Genomic DNA, 22,670 nt, shown 5'->3' with positions numbered 1-22,670 from the left:
CCAGTTCTTGCAGTGAGATGTTACCCAACTCTTCCAAGGCACCTGCAAGTTTCCGGACATTTCTGGGGGGAATGGTCCTAGCCCTCTCCCTCCGATCCAACAGGTCCCAGACGTGCTCAATGGAATTGAGATCCAGGTCTTTGCTGGCCGTGGCAGAACACTGACATTTCTGTCTTGCAGGATATCACGCACAGAACGAGCAGTATGGCTGGTGGCATTGTCATGCTGGAGGGTCATGTCAGGATGAGCCTGCAGGAAGGGTACCACATGATGTATTCCTTGTAACGCACAGTATTGAGATTGCCTGTAATGATAACAAGTTCAGTCCGCCCCAGATCATGACCGACCCTTCACCTCAAAATCGATCCCGCTTCAGAGTACAGGCCTTGTGTAACGCTCATTCCTTCGACGATAAACGCGAATCCGACCATCACAAAACCCTGACTCTTCAGTGAAGAGCACTTTTTGCCAGTCCTGTCTGGTCCAGCGATGGTGGGTTTGTGCCCATAGGCGACATTGTTGCCGGTGATGTCTAGTGAGGACCTGCCTTACAACAGGCCTACAAGCCCTCAGTCCAGCCTCTCTCAGCCTGTTGCGGACAGTCTGAGCACTGATGGAGGGATTGTGCGTTCCTGGTGTAACTCTGGCAGTTGTTGTTGCCATCCTGTACCTGTCCCGCAGGTGTGATATCCGAATGTACCGATCCTGTGCAGGTGTTGTTACATGTGGTCTGCCACTGTGAGGACGATCAGCTGTCCGTCCTGTCTCCATGTAGCACTGTCTTAGGCGTCTAGGGGTACGGACATTGCAACTTATTGCCCTGGCCACATCTGCAGTCCTCATGCCTCCTTGCAGCATGCCTAAGGCACGTTCACATAGATGAGCAGGGACCCTGGGCATCATTCTTTTTGTGTTTTTCAGAGTCAGTAGAAAGGCCTCTTTAGTGTCCTAAGTTTTCATAACTGTGACCTTAATTGCCTACCGTCTGTAAACTGTTAGTCTCTTAACGACCGTTCCACAAGTGCATGTTCATTAAATTGTTAATGGTTCATTGAACAAGCATGGGAAACAGTGTTTAAACCCTTTACAATGAAGATCTGTGAAGTTATTTGGATTTTTAGGAATGATCTTTGAAAGACAGGGTCCTGAAAAATATAGCTAGTTTAGCCTACTCAAACACCCGGCTCAAACAGAGAAGGATGCTATGTTAGCTATCTGGCTATGGCTATCCAACATTGAAACTCTTCAAGTCAAGGTAAGCTTTTGGTTTTATTAATTTATTGTCACTAAGGCCCGCCAGTGTAACTGCAAAATTGCTTTTTGACTGTACACTGCACACTGTACTGCATGATTGTAGCTGGTTTACTAATGCGTTAGTTCTAGTAGTTCTCGTTGACTATGACTTGACAGCGATGTAGAGTATATGTCGCGGTTAGCGGTCATGTTATGAAGGTTTGGCTTGGAAAGGTTTTTTTCCTGGTCACAGACAGCTGATGTTTTGTGCACTGAAGTCCACAAGTAAATGGTAAAGGTGAGAGGAGGAGAGTGCGTAGATAGTTGCAAAAAGCAATTATATATACATCTTGCAACAGGAGCATGCTGTTATGTAAGTGAACTGTGTTTGCATGTGATCAGGGGTGTTATTCATAGGCTAGGTTGTAGCAACCTCATGATGGGTACTGTGGAAATTCTAGTATAATGTTGTTGCCTTAACCTATCGGTTACATTGAGCTGGGTGAATGGAATATGAATGACAGTCATCCAATATGTGCCATGCTCATTAAAAAAGCATCTTAAACGGGACACCGACCGCCACTGAATCTAAATGATCAGACCAAAAACATGCAAGGAAAACTGATTAGGGTGAAATTATTTTTTATTTTACTAGGCAAGTCAGTTAAGAACAAATTCTTATTTTCAATGACAGCCTAGGAACAGTGGGTTAACTGCCTGCTCAGGGAAAGAACGACAGATTTGTACCTTGTCAGCTCAGTGATTTGAACTTGCAACCTTTGGGTTTCTAGTCCAACGCTCTAACCACTAGGCTACCCTGCCGCCCCACAAGAAAATGGCTGGAGAAATACAGCTTCACTCTATCTAATCAGAGCAGCAGGATCAACGTACAACCCGCCCTTATCTTTACAGACAACCAGCTAAATTATATGGAAAATTGCCCATCTCAGTGGTGATACTCATTTCGTCCGACTACTCGGCAAAATCCTAGTATATGCCACTGTACTCAAAATTTGACCTTTTCTACACTGATATATTGAGAAGATTGAAATACTGCTAGTTTTACAGAAAACTGCCCTAGCAGTAGCCACCACAGCCATTTAGAATGGCAGTGTCAGCCAATCAGCTCCTTTGTTGTTCAACTCTACGTGCCATTCTGGTAGCTATCATGAGGACGAAAAGGGAAGGTATTTGGAGTACAGTGGCATATCCCATCCCTGCATTGTGGTAAGTTTTCTGACCAATATCTGCCACCGGCTTCACGGTGTCTTGATATAACCATATTTGCGTTCCGACCTCAGTGTAGGCAGTGTAAACAAGCGCAGCTGTAGTCAGTATCTTCTGGCAAAGATAAACACTACAGTATCAATTCTCCATATTGCATACCTTTGAGATTACTTCAATCCCGAAACGCCCTCTTTGTGGAGACAACAAATGAGATTTTCAACTCCTTCACCACAACTGTAAAAGGGGCAGTTTCTTGCGGCCAACCAGTAGGAACAGGTTTTGTGTTGAGCAGACGCTAAACAGATTCCAGATCAGGTACTTCTACCCTATATGCATTCCCCCACAAGCCTTAAAGTTGTTCCAGTGACAGTGTCTAACAATACTGGATGTGATTTCTGTATGAATAATACTCATAGTGTTGGTGACAAGTTATACTTTTACTTTTCTTTTTTACTTTTACAATGAATGTCATAGAGGCTTTTTAGGTTGTTTGACAGGCTAATGGTTAACTATGGCATGCCAATCTTTAACCAAATGCCAGTTGAAAAAACAGGTGATGCTGCAGTTCTAAAAGCCTATTATAGTGTCTCTTGAATTTGAAAGTGAAACTGTTTCTGATAAAACCATCTCTCCTCCTCTTTTCCCTCAAGCTGTATACTTTTTCACTTTCCTCTGGGCATCAAAAAACATAGGCTGATTGTCTTTCAATAGTCATCTTCCAAAGAAATTCACACACCATTATGGTTCGGTAAGTCAAATTACCTGCTTACATTTAGCACTAACTGACACATGATACAGTTAAAGGCGTATCTGTATCGTTTGTTCAATTGATATCCAGACGGATGACAACTAAGACGGATAATCATTTCCAAATTGATAGGCACACAGAATGAGTCATGGCATCATTGGCTGCATTAACATAGGCACCCCAACACTGATCTTTTTTCTACTAATTGGTCTTTTGATCAATCAGATCAGCTCTTTAGTCAAATATTGGTCAAAACCTCAGAATAGGTCTGCCTGTGTAAATACAGCCATTATGTTGCAGATGAGTTGTTCTTAGGAGATCACCTGTCTGAAAACTCATGCATTGCTCATTGTTCACCCTTCATTGAGTTCTTATTTAACACCACTATGCTTTATGAATAAGTCAAAGTGATGTGGTGTGTATAGGCTACTGGTGCAGACAAGAACATATAATGGGGTTTATGATGCTAGTTATATGGGTGTAAAATAGATGTGAGCAATTCACTTTCATTTTCTTGTTTTCTGTAGATCACATGGTCAAATAGAGGCAAGTGGGGAGGTGGGTGGGAGACTGCATAGCTTAACTCAGAGTGATATGTTATAGTCAGAATGAAAGATGACTTGAAATATTTACACTGGTTGTTATACTGTAATATATGTATTTTATCGTCTGTTACATGATTAATATTTTTTCCCTGTTCACTCCACTTACATATCCACAATGGGAGGCAGAGGTAATTATTTTAACAGGACAAAGGCCTACCACTTATTTAAATAATGTTTAAGGCCAAATCTTAGGTTAGGCTAATAGCTGTCTAGGCATTGATCTAAACCAAAACATTGCTACTTTTAGTTTAAGGGTCTATACTTGACTTTTTTCTTTTTAGTCCATTACAAAACAAAGATGATAGATGATAAAGATGTCATTCTAGTAGTCCTGCATCACTATTTTAACCCAAAGTGCACTGTACCTGACAGCAGCAGACTAGTGACCAGAAGTGATAGAATACTCACAGTGGACTGTCTGTTTTTATGAAAATCAGGGAGGACTCCGGAACTGTCCTCACAATGAAAAAGCAGTTTAAAATATTTGGAGGAAGCTTGACATATGTCCTGGGGTGATGAATCAATTTATCAATATCTTCACTCTGTTGTTGGCAAATCTGAGTGGGTGGGGCTTGCACTTTTGGGATTATTTTATTGGTTCCATTATGCCGTATAAGCTAAATCAAGAAAAAAACAAATATGAGTTGATGATGTACTGTGATAACTTATCTTTTTGTGCTTCTTGCTTGTTTTTCTAAAGACCAAAGACCAGATGGACAGTGGGGTATGCCAATATCTTTTTCATTTGACATTTCTAACATATTATGCTATATCCTGTCTAATATATTTTTTCTTCTTTTTTTCCCAGTGGATTTTAAGTGTCTGTTTGGGTATAGTGTCTGTTTGGGTATAGTTGTAATCTTGGCCAACTTTTTTTTTAAAGAAAATTATTTCAGAGAAATATGCTTAGCTTTTTGGCTGCATATCTGTTCCAACAGTGACTCAATGATAACCTCACAACTGTGGAAGTGGGGCCAATTCTAAACATGTTTCCACCAGATATACATTTTCTGATGTGATATCCTTCAAAAATAGTAAAAGAGCATAGAGGACTTGCCACTTGCTTTGTGTCATTTCTCCCTACTTACGACAACACACAAATGATCAAATTCAAAAGACCTGTAACCACAGTTACTGCCAGCTGGCTACTGAAGCTAGAGTTGTTCTTGCAGTAAATGTTTTCTATCCAATCAGGCAGTGAGCATTCACACCAATTATTATTTAAAGTTAATTCACAGTCAATTCTGGAGTTCACTGTACTTGACAGCAGCAGACTAGTGACCAGAACTGATAACTGTAAATTTTGGTGTTCCTCAAGGTTCCGTTTTAGGACCACTATTGTTTTCACTATATATTTTACCTCTTGGGGATGTTATTTGAAAACATAATGTTAACTTTCACTGCTATGCGGATGACACACAGCTGTACATTTCAATGAAACATGGTGAAGCCCCAAAATTGCCCTCGCTAGAAGCATGTGTTTCAGACATAAGGAAGTGGATGGCTGCAAACTTTCTACTATTAAACTCGGACAAAACAGAGATGCTTGTTCTAGGTCCCAAGAAACAAAGAGATCTTCTGTTGAATCTGACAATTAATCTTAATGGTTGTACAGTCGTCTCAAATAAAACTGTGAAGGACCTTGGCGTTACTCTGGACCCTGATCTCTCTTTTGAAGAACATATCAAGACCATTTCAAGGACAGCTTTTTTCCAACTACGTAACATTGCAAAAATCAGAAACTTTCTGTCCAAAAATGATGCAGAAAAATGTATCCATGCTTTTGTCACTTCTAGGTTAGACTACTGCAATGCTCTACTTTCCGGCTACCCGGATAAAGCACTAAATAAACTTCAGTTAGTGCTAAATACGGCTGCTAGAATCCTGACTAGAACCAAATAATTTGATCATATTACTCCAGTGCTAGCCTCTCTACACTGGCTTCCTGTCAAAGCAAGGGCTGATTTCAAGGTTTTACTGCTAACCTACAAAGCATTACATGGGCTTGCTCCTACCTATCTCTCTGATTTGGTCCTGCCGTACATACCTACACGTACGCTACGGTCACAAGACGCAGGCCTCCTAATTGTCCCTAGAATTTCTAAGCAAATAGCTGGGGGCAGGGCTTTCTCCTATAGAGCTCCATTTTTATGGAACGGTCTGCCTACCCATGTCAGAGACGCAAACTCGGTCTCAACCTTTAAGTCTTTACTGAAGACTCATCTCTTCAGTGGGTCATATGATTGAGTGTAGTCTGGCCCAGGAGTGGGAAGGTGAACGGAAAGGCTCTGGAGCAACGAACCGCCCTTGCTGTCTCTGCCTGGCCGGTTCCCCTCTTTCCACTGGGATTCTCTGCCTCTAACCCTATTACAGGGGCTGAGTCACTGGCTTACTGGGGCTCTGTCATGCCGTCCCTGGAAGGGGTGCGTCACCTGAGTGGGTTGATTCACTGTTGTGGTCATCCTGTCTGGGTTGGCGCCCCCCCCTTGGGTTGTGCCGTAGCGGAGATCTTTGTGGGCTATACTCAGCCTTGTCTCAGGATGGTAAGTTGGTGGTTGAAGATATCCCTCTAGTGGTGTGGGGGCTGTGCTTTGGCAAAGTGGGTGGGGTTATATCCTTCCTGTTTGGCCCTGTCCGGGGGTGTCCTCGGATGGGGCCACAGTGTCTCCTGACCCCTCCTGTCTCAGCCTCCAGTATTTATGCTGCAGTAGTTTATGTGTTGGGGGGCTAGGGTCAGTTTGTTATATCTGGAGTACTTCTCCTGTCCTATTCGGTGTCCTGTGTGAATCTAAGTGTGCATTCTCTAATTCTCTCCTTCTCTCTTTCTTTCTCTCTCTCGGAAGACCTGAGCCCTAGGACCATGCCCCAGGACTACCTGACATGATGACTCCTTGCTGTCCCCAGTCCACCTGGCCATGCTGCTGTTCCCCTGACCTGAGCCCTAGGACCATGCCCCAGGACTACCTGACATGATGACTCCTTGCTGTCCCCAGTCCACCTGGCCATGCTGCTGCTCCAGTTTCAACTGACCTTAGGACCATGCCCCAGGACTACCTGACATGATGACTCCTTGCTGTCCCCAGTCCACCTGGCCATGCTGCTGCTCCAGTTTCAACTGTTCTGCCTTATTATTATTCGACCATGCTGGTCATTTATGAACATTTGAACATCTTGGCCATGTTCTGTTATAATCTCCACCCGGCACAGCCAGAAGAAGACTGGCCACCCCACATAGCCTGGTTCCTCTCTAGGTTTCTTCCTAGGTTTTGGCCTTTCTAGGGAGTTTTTCCTAGCCACCGTGCTTCTACACCTGCATTGCTTGCTGTTTGGGGTTTTAGGCTGGGTTTCTGTACAGCACTTTGAGATATCAGCTGATGTACGAAGGGCTATATAAATACATTTGATTTGATTTGATTTTGATTTGATATAGTACTCAGTGTGGACTGACTGTCTGTTCCATGAGAGCCAGGAGGACTGTGTTGGGATTGATACTGAAGCAGCACTGCAGTTGCCTGGCTACCCAAACTCCTTGCTCCGCCCAAATGCTACGCCACGCCTACGGACGTTAGTTTCTGGATCGGAGTACCTCCCTGACGATTTCTAGAATGCAAACACATTCTAACCATTCTGATTGGTCGTAGAAACCAATGGGTTGGACCAGAGCCATTTTGAAAATTAGTCATTGGCTTTGATACTCTGATTGGTTAGAGATTATCCCATCACTGATTCCTTTGTTTTGTACAACACCCCTCATTTTGACGTCACTACAAACAACTTCAATGATGTCAGTCTCAGACTGAAGTACTATATGTAGTGAAGAAGTAGTCAAGAGTTCAGTTTGAGTCATCAGGCAAGCACTGCAGCAGAGTCCAGGTAATCAATATCCATTAAATAAGTTATTATAGCAGTTGTTTTTGTTTTGTTAATGCTTACCCTACTAGCTAAGTAACTACTACGTAACTATTACTAAGATGACACTTGTCTATAGCAATTCATGGAACTGAACCTGCCACTTGATCAGAGTTTAGTGTAGTACTGCATTACACCTTCAACCCAGACTCCACTGTAGCTGATAGCAGCAGACTAGTGACCAGATATTATGTAATGAAGACTGTTAACCTTCTGTTCCATGAGAGCAAGGGAGGACTACTGATGTATCGTCACAAACAAAGCAATCACAAATATTTTGAAAACAATAAAGAAACAGAAATGAAGCAAGGGCGGTTGCTGCAGCATTTCCTTATGAAAGGTCCAAAGAGTATTTGTTGGTCCGTGGTTTGTAATGAGGAGCAAACAGACTCTGCACTTGACACATTTATGAAATTGCTTAATCCTGTTACTAATAAGCATGCACCCTTTAAGAACATGACTGTAAAAATGGTTAAATCCCTGTGGATTGATGAGGAATTTAAAAATGGTATGGTTAAGAGGGATGAGGCAAGAAGGAATGGCAAATAAGTCTGGCTGCACAACCGATTTTCAAACATATTGCAAATTGAGAAACCATGTGACTAAACTGAATAAAGGGAAGAAGAAACTACACTATGAAACAAAGATAAACAAAATAAAGAATGCTAGTAAAAAGCTTTGAAGCACCATAAATGACATTTTGGGGAAAAAGTTATTGAATCAGATGGCTTATTCATCACAAAACCAACTTATTTTGCAGACTATGTGAATTATATTTTTATTGGCAAATTTAGGCATGACATGCCAGCATCAAACGCTGACACTACACATCCAAATAGATCTGCCCAAATTATGAAATACAAGCATTGTCATTTTGAATTCTGTAAAGTGAGTGTGGAAGAAGTGAAATGTTTTGTTGTTGTCTATCAACAATGACAAGCCGCCGGGGTCTGACAACTTGGATAGAAAATTACTGAGGATAACAGTGGACGATATTGCCATTCCTATTTGTGTCAATGGTGTGCGTACTGGGAGCGGAGTCAGGTGCAGGAGAGCAGAGAGTTGTGAACAGGCGCACACTTTATTTAGGCAGGAGAAACCAACAGACGGACTCCAGCCAATATGCAAAAGTACAACACGCGCAAACAGTCACAATAATTATGTTCAAACAAATAAACATACCTCGTGAATAAAACACGGAACAAATGAACACCAGTCTAGCGCATCAAAATTGACATGTGTAGAAGATTAATAGAACGCAGTTTAGTTTTACCTTATTTGCCCTATTACCACAAGCTGAGCTGCTATAACACTTTACACCCTCCTTCACACATACTCAAGGTCAACACACACAGACACTGGAACATCCTGTTCTCTACATAACAGCGAGCGGCCTAACCACAAAGCGCCATTGAGGGGTTGCTGAGTCTGATACACTATCTCGTGACAAACACCAGCTGCAGAGGCACCCCAACCCTGAGAAAGAGGAACACACACGCACACACCTAATCTCCTTTTTAGCTGAACATTGTGTGACCAAGGACAGGTACGACGAGACTCTATGATGACAGATGGTCCAACTGAGCCAATACAAGAAGACTACACTCCAGCCTGAACCAATCCGAAGACCCGATCTTCTAGAATCAACCTACTTTCTGTTCTGTATATAATACATGTGCACACTGTTAGCGGGGCTTCTTTCTGGAGGTTCCTTATGAGCTGAATGAACGGGCCCGTATACGCTGTACCAGATATCTTCACTCTGAATAAACTGTCGCTTGTCATACAATCTACCACTTTGTCCGAATCGATCCTTGACCGGCTCACTCACCTGCACATCCCAGTTATCAACAGAATCTTGGTAGCAGAGGATGGTTTACTAACGACCCAGTCCTGAGTGGTTGATGTGGGTGTGAGGGGGCGAGTTGGTGAAAGGACGATTCGAGGAGGACGAGTGTCAACCAATCGGGGGGGTGGACAACAATTCTGCTCAACTCGGGAAACTGATCTCTGGTCGACCACAAAATAAGGTAAGCAAAAACCTGTTAAATCAAATTTTGCATATTGTCGTATAGTCATACCAAATTACGATCAGTAGTACCGAGTGTGGGTAAGAATTTTTGTGTAAATTTAACGTAAATAATTGACTTGAAATTGACAGTGAAGTGAACATATGTGGTAATTAAGGTAGACCTAAATTGTGTTAACGCTAGAATATTCCGATAGTCCGGCTTGAGAACGGTCCGGCTGGGTCCGGTAAGGGATAAAATGGTAAATATAGAATATTCCGATAGTCCGGCTTGAGAACGGTCCGGCTGTGTCCGGTAAGGGATAAAATAGTCAATATAGAATATTCCGATAGTCCGGCTTGAGAACGGTCCGGCTGCGTCCGGTAAGGGATAAAATAGTCAATATAGAGTTGCTACCGATAGTCCGGCTAGTGACCGGTCCGGCTTGTGTCCGGTAAGGTGATCTATAATAGTATAATACAATTTGACGTATAACAGAATCCAATATGCTGGCTGTGTCCGGTGAGGTGTCTACATAACTGTTTACTGTGTTTGAGAATTTGTAATCAAACTGTAGTGTTAATCCGTTTCGATTGAATTGCACGATTTAGAAATTACATTGACTGAATGAAATGTGTTGATTCCTGTGGTCAAAATAATTAGTTAAAATGGTTCTGTAAATTGCAAACGGTGTTCCACGAGACCCTGCGGTGGATAACTTAAAATATTTAGAAATAATATATCCGTTCATACATTGGCTCTGATAAAATACATCGGGACAAGTTAAAACCTATTAGAATAAATATTCGGCTGCAATAACAATTATAAAATGGCGACCCCCAATACTCCCAAGCTAAGATAGCCAAGGTGTGTGCAGGTACAAAATTGACATGGGTGGAGGCCCTGCCCCTGGCATTGATGGCCATGAGGTCCTCACCAGGTGCAGGGACCCACCTTTCACCCCATGAAATAATGACAGGCAGAGTAATGCCAGGGCCGCCAAGAGAGGGAGGTCATATGCCCCCTCTTGATGTGCACCAGATATGCATGACTGACTATGTAAAGAAATTGACAGAACTTTCTGCAGCTCTCTCCAAACAGATACACAGAGTCCAAGAGGGGGAGCTGACAGGAGATCCAGAGCAACCAAGGGTAAAGGTCGGAGATTGGGTAAGGATCAAGGTCCACAAGAGAAAGTGGCAGGATCCCAGGTGGACTGGACCGTACGAAGTGAAGGAGGTTACTTCACACTCAGTCCAGGTCAAAGGTAAATCAGGGGCGCCTTGGCACCACTTGACTCATTGCACCCCAGCTTCGATTCCCAACAGAACACTGACAGAGGTCAGGGTCGACTTGAGCGACTTAAATTCGGCTCCAATACAACCCGATTAGCAGGTGACGATGTGGACCAGACTCCCATCGGCATCGGCTAATGGGCCTCCTAGGGATAGGGGTTATCCCTGGACTAGACTGGGCATATCTGGCCCCGGTTTATTTGTGTGTTTGTAAATGCATATGTCTACTGAATGATAAATTGAACGAATGTTTAGACAATGTTTTAGATGTGTTGACTATATTGAGTGAATGTTCAAACGATGTTTTAGATGTGCTCTGGCGTAAATGAAGATTTGTGAGACTCAAATCGTGTGCATGAAATACGCTTGATATTCAGTCGGGGACTAATATCGGTATGAATGAGGTCGGGGACCAAGCGAGTGTGGTACATTAGGTATTTCAGTTGGAGCTGGTACCGGTGAGAATGTTGAAAAAGTCGCAGGCTTGCTGATGAGAGTTATATCATAGAATATTGAGGGGGGTGCATGACTGTTGGAAAAAGTGTTAAACTCTATTAACGTAAAATTATTTTTGCGGATTTATATTATGAGGTTTGAACTATACTAATATTGTAGAATTACATAATCAACATCTGAACATACTTACGTTAAACATTAATTGAGCCACTGAGTAATAGATAAGTGGTACACTAGGTACGGGGCGACGGGTGTGGTCGATGTAAGACGGGAGTGGTGTTCTAACCAAGTGCTGAGAAATAAGGTAGATTTATTTAGTTCTTTTAATTCATTTATACAAGTACTTCCCGGTTATTGATTTTGGTTTGATTGTTCAGATAACATCATTGAAATTAAACAGGAGGTCAAGGTATACTAACATTAGAATCTGTTTTCATTATGGGGAACAATGAAAGGCCCGCAGAGTGGATTGCAGGTTTTTATGTTAAAGGGACAGTGCACATTTATCACAGTTGTGTGTGTGTCTAAATGGCTGGGTATTTAAGAAGTATTTTGGGGAGACAATTTGGAGAAACACGAATAAGACATGAATAATAAGACATGAAACATCGAGACAAATTATTTAAGTTTGAGGGGATTATCATAATAATAAGGGGATTTCCATGTTCCCAGAGACATGATATTTTAAAGAGGCACGCTCACATATGGAACCTTTATGAGTTTTTTATTTTATGAGTTTTAATTACACGAGTGATTTTTATTTTTTAAGGATAAAGGGTTCTTTAATATGTCTAATATGGTATGGAACACGGAATGTAGGGGGATGGTGTAACCTTTGACCTGCTTTCATGGCTCTCTCGGGTGGTCTGATCAGCCACAAGGGGGTGCCATTTGAATAATGAATCTGTGGTCATGGGTAATACTGTTTAAAAAAAAAAATAATAATAAAAAAAAAAAATGTTTTTGAATTTAATTTATTTTTTAAGGTAACTTAATTATAGTGGAGTTTAATTAACCTATATAAAGGCTTTAGAAATTGCCACCATAGACATGTTTTTCTAAAAAAAAAAAAAATTTTTTTTAAATCCATGAGTTTAGATAAAGCGAAACAGTGAGACATTTAGTTAAAATGTGGAAACATGGGAAAAGGCAGACAGAAGAGCCCTCCTCCGCACTGCAGAGACCTTGAAGGTTGGAGAGCAGAGAGGAGAAGTTTTAGAAGGGAGCCAGGACGAGCAAAGATAACAGAATGTGTAGATAACAGTCACTGAGTGGAGACAAAAGGGAGAATTGGACATGTGGAAAATTAAAGGGGCGCTCCTACATGATAATGTCAGAACAGAAGGATAATATACTAATCTTACCTAAGTCATTATTTAGAGTAGGTAAGGTTGTTACCTGGGCAGAGCCAGGTATCAAAAGGGGGATAGGTAAATTGTGGTCTAGGATAGGATGGGGCCTATTGGATAAGAAACAATTGTGGTCTAGGATAGGATGGGGCTTATTGGATAAGAAACTAATAATTTAAAAAAAAATGTAGCTAAACAAATGGGCATAGAAGGTAAAGATATAATCAGATAAAACATATGAGAAACTGTTTGTTAACCAAGCCTGTATGTCCAGCATTTTATGCATTATAGGTGAACTACAGGTGAAGTCACTCAATCCAGTCCCAGAGGCTTGTTGGGGGGACCATACCAAGGTCTCCTGGTGACAGCCAGCTGAAAGAGCTACTCGGATTCATATCGCACGGCGTGAGGGTAAGACACGTTTACACTGTCGAACAATAAACAGTGTTCGAGAGGAGAACTGGAATTAACAGAATTCCGGGGGCCATCTCTCGAATGAAGTAACCCTCCCTGTCCTGTCACCCCTGTTTTTGTTCATAGAAGTGGGGATGTGTCTGGCTCTTGCTGAGTGATGTGTTCTCGGGGAAAGGGTGGGGCTTCACATGGAAGCTGTTTGTCTGAGCTGTCTTATCGTGGGTGACATCCCAAATAACACAGCTCCGGACGAATCAGTGCCCGAAGCCTCAGCTGGTTTGACCACCCTGGCTCACGGGTTGACAGAAAACTCTGGGGTGGATACTTCTCTGATTAATTGGGTTTGATAATATGTTCAGAAAATGGGGAAAATATTATGATCACTGTATTATGGGCTACATTCACCTGTGTGACTGTTTTAGTTTTATGGAGCTGTTGTCTAATTCCCTGTGTATGAGGCCTTATTTCCAGGACTCTGGAGAAATCGATGGAAATAGATGGTGATGTACCAGCGGATTCCAGGTTCTGACCCGTGGAGTGCTGAATGTATGTCTACAGAACAAGTGGACGAAAATTATAAATTAAATTGTATTAAATTGGGAGGGTGTCCGTATGGGGATTACATGATAACCGACTTGGGACAGTTCTGGGATTGGAGAAGAGGGTATCCTTATAGCATGGGGGATCCCACAAAGGTGGATAGGTTTTCCATGATATGGGGAAAACCTGGGAGCACTGTTGAACTTTGTAAAGGTGATGAAATCCTACTAACCATCAAAACTATTAAGCTCTCTGAAAGGACTGGGACAGACACGATGGGTGTGTATTCTATTAAGGTGCTGCCAAAACCAGAGGTCCCAGACGAACCAGGGCCAGACACACTCCTCTACCACCCCTGGACCGAACCTGCCACCACTGTGTTAAAAATCCCATTCAGGTAATTAATGTTAGAGACTATTCAGCTATTGATCAATTAGGCACTGAGACTGGTTTTGATGGTAGGGACAATTTGTGGCTGTCTTATATGAGGTATACAGCTAAGACCCTGAAAAGAAAGGACTGCATGAGTTACATGAAACATTGGTCATGCTAGACCTGTTCTGGCTACACACCCATTTTCTATAGGAGAAGGAGAGGGGTGGTTGTGTATTCTGAGAGGTTTTTACCAGGTTCAGCCCAATTCAACTCTCTGTTCCTCTTTGAGCCTTGTGTCTCCTACAGTACCTCCTCATCGGGCCCCTTGGGGTGTTAAGGCATATGGGGGCAATTACAGTTGCATCACGGGTACAGGTAATGGCATTGATTATGAGAGATTGCCTGAAGCTGATTGCAGTAGTAACATAACCATTAATTCCACTTGGCCAGTTACAGGCCTAAACCAAACTAGTGGTCTGGCTGATGTGTGGTGGATCTGTGGACCCAAAAGAGTGCTGAGACCCATTCTTAGAGGAGACTGGCAAGGTACGTGTGCTCTGACCAGTTTGATAATTCCACTGACCATTGTTGATGTTACTGCTGAACAGCTGTTGGGTTCTGTATCCAGGGGACCTGAAAACATTCCATTCCATGGGAGACATAGACGTAGTGCTACATGGACAGAGGATGTAGTTGACATACACACTAACCTGTTGGGAGTGCCAGTGGGGGTTCCTCATGAGTTTCAGGTCTTGGGTAGGAATGATGGATTATAGGTCCAGCCGTAGTGGATGCAAGGCAGACTGCATGGACTCATTACATCTACTATGATCAACAGCGTTTTGTTAATTACCCCCGTGATGCACTCACTGGTATGTCTGAACAGTTTGAGGCCACATCTAGGGTTGCCAGACAGAATAGATGTTCGGTGAACAATGTTGCACGTATATTCCTAATAACACCAGTCCAGATGGTAGTATATCTAAGGCCCTTAGTGGGCTTGATGCACTTGATGCACTATCTGCTGAGATGAGGACCATGGCGGGGGTGGAGGAGTCTGGCCTGTTCTCTTGGTTGAGAGCCTGTTTTGGTAAGTACACTAGTATGGTGGTTACTGGATTTCTGACCCTAATTCTTGTATTTTTGTTATTGATGTGTTGTGCTGCTTGCATCATACCGTGTTTTAAGAAGTCTGTTACAGATGTGGTGAAGGCTTCAGGCATGATGATGCCTTTGCTTGATGCTCCAGTTGGAGATGCTGATACTGAAGCATGCTTTCAGGGGAGGATGAGACTGACTGAGGATGACCCATGGTATGCTGTGGGTGAGGTAGTAGAATAAATCTTACACCACCACAGTTCCTTGTTATACATTTTTTATGATAGGTTTTCTTTCCAGTATGTTTGTTCTCCCTGTTGTGAAGGTTTCGAGTCCCTGGGTGGCATGAAGCCCAACTGGTGCAGGATAGGAGTAGCTGAGAGGACCAGATGGTTTATAATAATGCTTTGCTCTGCTTTACTCTGTTTTCCATGACCAAAGTTTTATCCTGTATCTTACATATCAATAAACAATAAAGTGTTATCCTGCTTTTGCTGAGTGACACCCTAGCGGGTGTCAAAAGGGGGACTTAAATTTCACACCATTTTCTCTTACCACTAGGGTTATCTCTAGAGCTATTGACCCTTCCTCCCCTTCCCAGATGTTTCCTCTGCTTGACAATGACCTGCCAGAATTTGAGGATGAGGTTGAGAGTGCCTACTAGGTTTTGTCACATCTCTTTGGAGATGTGAAGAGAGGGAATCACAACTTTTTCCCGGTTGGTAAAAAGTTGCCTTGTGTGTTTTATATGCCTATTTTGCAGCAGAGTGTTGGGGTTCTCCCTAATAAGGGTTTTAAGTTCCTAGGTGGCTGGTAGCCAACTTAGTACAAGGTATGTGGAGAACTGGGTGGTTTTACTTACTTTTCTCAAATGTATTATACTATGCTTATTATGCTGTGGTTTGTCACACCTCTTCGGAGGTGTGAAGAGAGGGATTTGTAGAAGATAAATAGAACGCAGTTTAGTTTTACCTTATTTGCCCTATTACCACAAGCTGAGCTGCTATAACACATTACACCCTCCTTCACACATACTCAAGGTCAACACACACAGACACTGGAACATCCTGTTCTCTACATAACAGCGAGCGGCCTAACCACAAAGCGCCATTGAGGGGTTGCTGAGTCTGATACACTATCTCGTGACAAACACCAGCTGCAGAGGCACCCCAACCCTGAGAAAGAGGAACACACACGCACACACCTAATCTCCTTTTTAGCTGAACATTGTGTGACCAAGGACAGGTACGACGAGACTCTATGATGACAGATGGTCCAACTGAGCCAATACAAGAAGACTACACTCCAGCCTGAACCAATCCGAAGACCCGATCTTCTAGAATCAACCTACTTTCTGTTCTGTATATAATACATGTGCACACTGTTAGCGGGGCTTCTTTCTGGAGGTTCCTTATGAGCTGAATGAACGGGCCCGTATACGCTGTACCAGATATCTTCACTCTGAATAAACTGTCGCTTGTCATACAATCTACCGCTTTGTCCGAATCGATCCTTGACCGGCTCACTCACCTGCACATCCCAGTTATCAACACATGTAACACAAACAATTACACACAAAGACATGAGGGGGAACAGAGGAATAAATACATGTAGTGTGATTGGGGAATGAAAACCAGGTGTGCAGGGAACACGACAAAACAAATGGATAAATGAAAAATGGAGCGGCGATGGCTAGAAAGCTGGTGACATCGACCGCAGAAGGCCAACGGAACAAGGAGAGGAGCAAACTTTGGCGGAAGTCGTGACAATTTGCCATATTTTCAATTTAAGCCTACTAAAAAGTGTGTGCCCTCAGGCCTGGAGGGAAGCAAAAGTCATTCCGCTACCTAAGAATAATAAAGCCCCCTTTACTGGCTCAAACAGCCAACCAATCAGCCTGTCACCAACACTTATTAAACTTTTGGAAAAAAATTGTGTTTGACCAGATACTATTTTACAGTAAACAAATTGACAACAAACTTTCAGCATGCTTATAGGGAAGGACATTCAACAAGCACAGCACTTACACAAATGTCTGATGATTGGCTGAGAGAAATTGATGGTAAAAAGATTGTGGGGGCTGTTTTGTTCGACTTCAGTGTGGCTTTTGACATTATCGATCATAGTCTGTTGCTGGAAAAACACAAGTGTAACGGCTTTACACCCCCTGCTATATTGTGAATAAAGAGTTACCTGTCTAACAGAACACAGAGGATGTTCTTTAATGGAAGCCTTTCCAACATAATCCAGGTATGCTCTACCTTAACAGCACTATCAACAAGGCAGGTCCTACCGGCACTAGTTTTGTAGCACCTGGACTATTGTTCAGTTATGTGGTCAGGTGCCACAAAAAAGGACTTACAGGCTGACTACACCGCTCACGTCACATGCGCGAGTGTTGTAAAATCATTTTAGTAATCTATATTATTCAATTATTGCACCCGCACTGCTTGCGCGCACCAACAAGCATCTGCATTGCCAAGGGCTAAAATAGAAGTCAATTCTATTTCTGACGCTGATCGCGCTGCAAGTCCTGCCTCTCCCATCTCCTCATTGGTTTATAGAAGCAGGTACTCACGTGCCATCTCCTCATTGGTTATACCCACATGGGTGACTGAAAGACGAACGAGGTCAGTGGTGGTAATGCACCTAATTTATGAAAGTTGCCAATCGCAATATAAAGTCAACAGAAGAAAAAGCCTGGAAGGAGGAGAGATGACTAGAAATTATTCGGTTGACCATTTTATATGTGGATTCATTGGTGGAATAGAGGACCTTGTGCATTTCAGGTAAAATAACAACTCAATGTTTATATCCCAGGACAAATTAGCTAGCAACAGCAAGCTAGCTAAATAGGACAAATTAGCTAGCAAGTGCAAGCTGGCTAGCTAAATTGCCCAAAATGTTTAATGCTTTTCGACCTGTCCCCAAATTAATATGATTGGTTAAGAGTTTGTTTTGACATTTTAACCTGCGTGTCGTGATCGCATTTGGTGTGGGGGGGACAAAATATATTTATGCACGATGGCGCACTCACGCAGCCGGTTTGGGTTCGGTGTTAGGAAAATTGCAATTGGCTCAGAACAGGGCAGCATGGCTGGTGGCCTTGGTAGCAGCTAATGGGATCCATAATAAACACAAATACAAGAGACCAGGATGTGCACACTCACCTCAATATGAAATGGATGACAGAACCAACCTGTTATTAGAAGTGTGTGAGACAGTGTAATCAGCAGTAATACATAACACCACCCTAATTATTGGCTTTTTGGAAAGCATTCTGACAGTGAAAGACAAGCTAAAATAAATCAATTGTAAGAAGTACCCAAGTTGTTTACTTGGGACTGATATTGAAGCAGCACTGCAGCAGATTCCAGGTAATCAATATGAACGCTTGCCCTAGATGTAGGGAGCTCATACGTGCCTAAAGGGCAATAAATATGACTGATATTGGATCATACAACAAATGTGGACAGCAGTAGTACACACAAAACACTATCCTGATAATGGCATGTTTCATCGAGCACCACACATTGTCTGGGCCTTTGCAGATAACGCGCAGAGGGGTGCGTGTGTGTCCTCAATTTTCAGCGGGCTGCCATGTTTGCTGTCACTTAGTCAGAATGCACATCAGCATTCAATATTTTTCTCTACTCTTGCCCCGCTTGTTAGATATTATGCACATAGATAGCTTGATAGCAAACGTCCTCACCATGTGATTTATCATAGTAGCAGGCAGCAGCAATCTAAACGATCAGACAGAAAACGTGAGGAAAACTGATCAGGTGAAATTATGTAGTGTTAGGAGAAAGTTAGAATAACAGATTGGCATGATTGTGGACTACAGGAAAAGGAGGACCAAACACGCCCCCATTCTCATCAACGTGGCTGTAGTGGAGCAAGTTGAGAGATTCAAGTTCCTTGGTGTCCACATCACTAACAAACTATCATGGTCCAAACACACTAAGTCAGTCGTGAAGAGGGCACGACAAAACCTATTCCCCCTCAGGAGACTGAAAAGATTCGGCATGGGTCCTCAGATCCTCAAAAGGTTCTACAGCTGCACCATTGAGAGCATCCTGAATGGTATGGCAACTGCTCGGCCTCCGACCGCGAGGCACTATAGAGGGTAGTGCATACGGCCCTGTTCATCACTGGGGCCAAGCTTCATGCCATCCAGGAACTCTCTACCAGGCAGTGTCAGAGGAAGGCCCTAAAATTGTCAAAGACTCCAGCCACCCAAGTCATAGACTGTTCTCTCTGCTACCGCACGGCAAACAGTACCGGCGCGCCAAGTCTAGGACCAAAAGGCTTCTTAAAAGGTAGACTCAGCAATATGACGTAGATGTAGAACGTTAACAGCATAGTGGGACAATATCTGCAACAACTAAGAGCATTGAAGGGCAAGGCTCAACTTCTGTTTTGGTCCTGTGGCTCTAAACAGGGTGGAGTGAACCCATGCACATGCGCATCTTCGTTCATCTTAATATCTGCAGTGCTGCTCGTGGCAACTTCATTTAGCTGAGTCTGCCTTCAAGCATCCTAAATAACGCCATAGATTTACAGAAAAAAAGGCAACTTGAAAGAAAAAAATGTCAAATCAAATTGTATTTGTCACATGCGCCGAATACAACAGGTGTAGACCTTACAGTGAAATGCTAACTTACAAGCCCTGAATCAACAAGGCTTTAAGAAGTTTTAAGAAAAATAAGTGTTAAATAAAACATTTAAGTAACAAATAATTCAACAGCAGCAGTAAAATAACAATAGCGAGGCTATATACAGAGGGTACCGGTACAGAGTCAATGTGCGGGGGCACCGGTTAGCTGAGGTAATATGTACATGTAGGTACAGTAGAGTTAACTATCGATAGATAATAAAGAGAGTAGCTGCAGCGTAAAAGAGGGGTCTGGCTAGCCCTTTGGTTAGCTGTTGAGGAGTCTTAAGGCTTGGGGGTAGAAGCAGTTTACCTCTTTGGGCTAGACATGCTGCTAGCTGCCCACCTTCACAACATCCGGTGAAATTCAAGCGCGAAATTCAAAAATACAAAAATCGTAATATTAAACATTCATGAAAATACAAGTGTACATACATCATTTAAAAGCTTAACTTCTTAAATACTTATTTTCCACCATAATTTGCAAATAAATTCATTAAAAATCTTACAATGTGATTTTCTGGATTTTTTTTCTCATTTTGTCTGTTATAGTTGAAGTGTACCTATGATGAAAATTACAGGCCTCTCATCTTTTTAAGTGGGAGAACTTGCACAATTGGTGGCTGACTAAATACTTTTCTGCCCCACTGTATATGCATATCCTAGCTTCTGGGCCTGAGTAACAGGCAGTTTACTTTGGGCACCTCAGTCATCCAAACTTCCCAATACAGCCCCCTATCCATACAGAAGCTTAAAAAGTTTAGTTTCACATACAACCATTTCTTTATAGAGTGCCTAGGCTGGGATTCGACCCATACCCTGTCGTCTGAGAGTTCAATGGTTCCCAACTCTACCTGCTGCGCTACCAATCAAGTGCAGTAAATTGAAAACATTTGAACTAGATTTCTAGGTACGGTGTCCAGTAGAGGTCGGGGCTTGAAAGAAACTTTGAATCGAAGAAAGCACCCGGAACCACGGCGAAATCAATGGGATCTTGCATTTTGCAACGCCCGGTTTGAAAATGCACGTGATCTAATGAAGCTTCGGACATCATTGACCATGTGATAATGTTACTTTAAAACGATCATTGGTACGTGGTATCGGATCAGTAGTGCTTTCAAAACTGCTTCGGGGTGCTGTATTAATCGTCCCATCACTAGTTAAAAAACACAACCAACGCATTCAACATCTTATGGATCAGTGTCTCAATAGTTGTTGCTCAACATGCATAACGTGATTAAAACAACAATTTAAACAACAACAAAAAATTCAGTACAATAAGAGTCTTATTTGGGCAGAAAGCTTAAATTCTTGTTAATCTAACTGCATTGTCCAATTTACAGTAGCTATTACAGCGAAAAAATACCATGCTATTGTTTGAGGAGTGCACAACAACAAAACCCTTTTTTCACCGTGACAGGTTTGATAGATTCACATTTGAAGGTAAATAATTGACTTACATTCTGATATCTTTCTCTGATTTGTCAGAGATAAAATGTAGTGTAGTTTTGTTTGATAAAATCATTTTTCATATCCTAAACAGGTCCATATAGTATGCACGATTGATTTTGTATTTCCACTTGTTCAACTTGCAAAGAAAGAAACCTGTGAAAATCTAACGCTAAACGTTGTTTCAACCAGTCAAATTACGTTCGTATTTATTCCTCAGACACTCTAAGAAGCCTACAAGTAGAGGATGGTAAGTGCTTTACAGCACAATGAGACTTGGGACTTGGGATCAGCAGCAGAATTTTGTGTAGTGTGTGTTCTGAATTCTGTAATTGTAAATAGCGTGTGCATTTAGATTTTTTACTTTGTTTGTGGTTTGTAGTGTGTTTACTTATGACATTAGATCAGTGTTGGCTGCTAACTTGGCCATTATCTTAAATATTTCACTTCTGTGTTTGGAGACATTGGATCAGCATTCTTGTCGCGTCTCCTGTTTGTACACTTTATGTAGGGAAGCTAATGATCCGTAATGTATGACATTCCTAGGAGTGTGTAAACTTGTATTTTTTATTAGCATAGCATTTTTTGTACGTTTTCTATAGTTATGTTCTTGAAAATGTATCAATTTACCAATTCGGCCACTTGGGTAGATTTGGGCAAATCGTGAAGGACACCTGGGTGACTTCATTCTAAATGTCATGCAGCTTGCTCATTCTTGAAGTTATCAGTCTGAAACTTTGCACATACACTGGTGCCCTCTTGTGGACACCATCTAAATGGTCACCAAAGATGATGGTACAAAATTATTCTGGTATTTTCTTTTACCAGATCTAATGTGTTATATTCTCCTACATTCATTTCCACAAACTTCAAAGTGTTTCATTTGAAATGGTATCAAGAATATGCATATCCTTACTTCAATGCCTGAGCTACAGGCAGTTAGAGCAAGGCTGCAGGCTTCCGAGCAAAGAGCTATCCCGACACGCACTGCGATATGTTTGGAGTTTGCCACAGATTATCCATTATATTGACCAGGAGCCAGTTTCCCAAAAGCATTTTAAGGCTAAATTCATCTAATGAACATAGTAGCCTTAAGATGCTTTTGGGAAAACGGGCCCAGATACTTAAGTGGCCGCTCTAAAATCTTGAAATATATATATTTCTCATATACACAGGGTGTGTAAACTGTGTAATGAAATGCTTACTTGCAAGCTACCTCAACATAGCCCTTGATCATGACTCTCAGTTCCATTACATTACATGTCACTGGACGAAGGCGTCTTCTGTAGGAGGGAGTTTTGTTAAG

The 22,670-nt window shown here is 42.2% G+C and overlaps 1 protein-coding gene and 2 long non-coding RNA genes across 3 annotated transcripts in view; 2 read left to right on the top strand and 1 right to left on the bottom strand.

Annotated features, from left to right (window-relative positions):
• znf512 (zinc finger protein 512) overlaps nucleotides 1–2,659 on the bottom strand; it is a 44,836-nt gene extending 42,177 nt beyond the window's left edge. Inside the window, exon 1 of the mRNA XM_024420410.2 lies at nucleotides 2,620–2,659. The gene's annotated coding sequence lies outside the window, so the exon portion shown is untranslated. The remainder of the gene's footprint in view (nucleotides 1–2,619) is intronic.
• On the top strand, nucleotides 2,196–5,212 carry LOC121846504. Its single transcript, XR_006083393.1, has 3 exons — nucleotides 2,196–2,460; nucleotides 3,111–3,208; nucleotides 4,514–5,212. It is a non-coding gene; the product is annotated as an uncharacterized LOC121846504 (long non-coding RNA).
• Nucleotides 5,213–9,671: 4,459 nt separating this feature from the next.
• On the top strand, nucleotides 9,672–16,750 carry LOC121846502. Its single transcript, XR_006083392.1, has 2 exons — nucleotides 9,672–9,752; nucleotides 10,819–16,750. It is a non-coding gene; the product is annotated as an uncharacterized LOC121846502 (long non-coding RNA).
• The last annotated feature ends 5,920 nt before the right edge of the window (nucleotides 16,751–22,670 follow it).

This window comes from Oncorhynchus tshawytscha, linkage group LG05 (genome assembly GCF_018296145.1).
Source record: "Oncorhynchus tshawytscha isolate Ot180627B linkage group LG05, Otsh_v2.0, whole genome shotgun sequence".
Taxonomy (NCBI): domain Eukaryota; kingdom Metazoa; phylum Chordata; class Actinopteri; order Salmoniformes; family Salmonidae; genus Oncorhynchus; species Oncorhynchus tshawytscha.
Note: the sequence above shows the minus strand (reverse complement) of the source record. Positions and strands in the feature narration are given on the sequence as shown.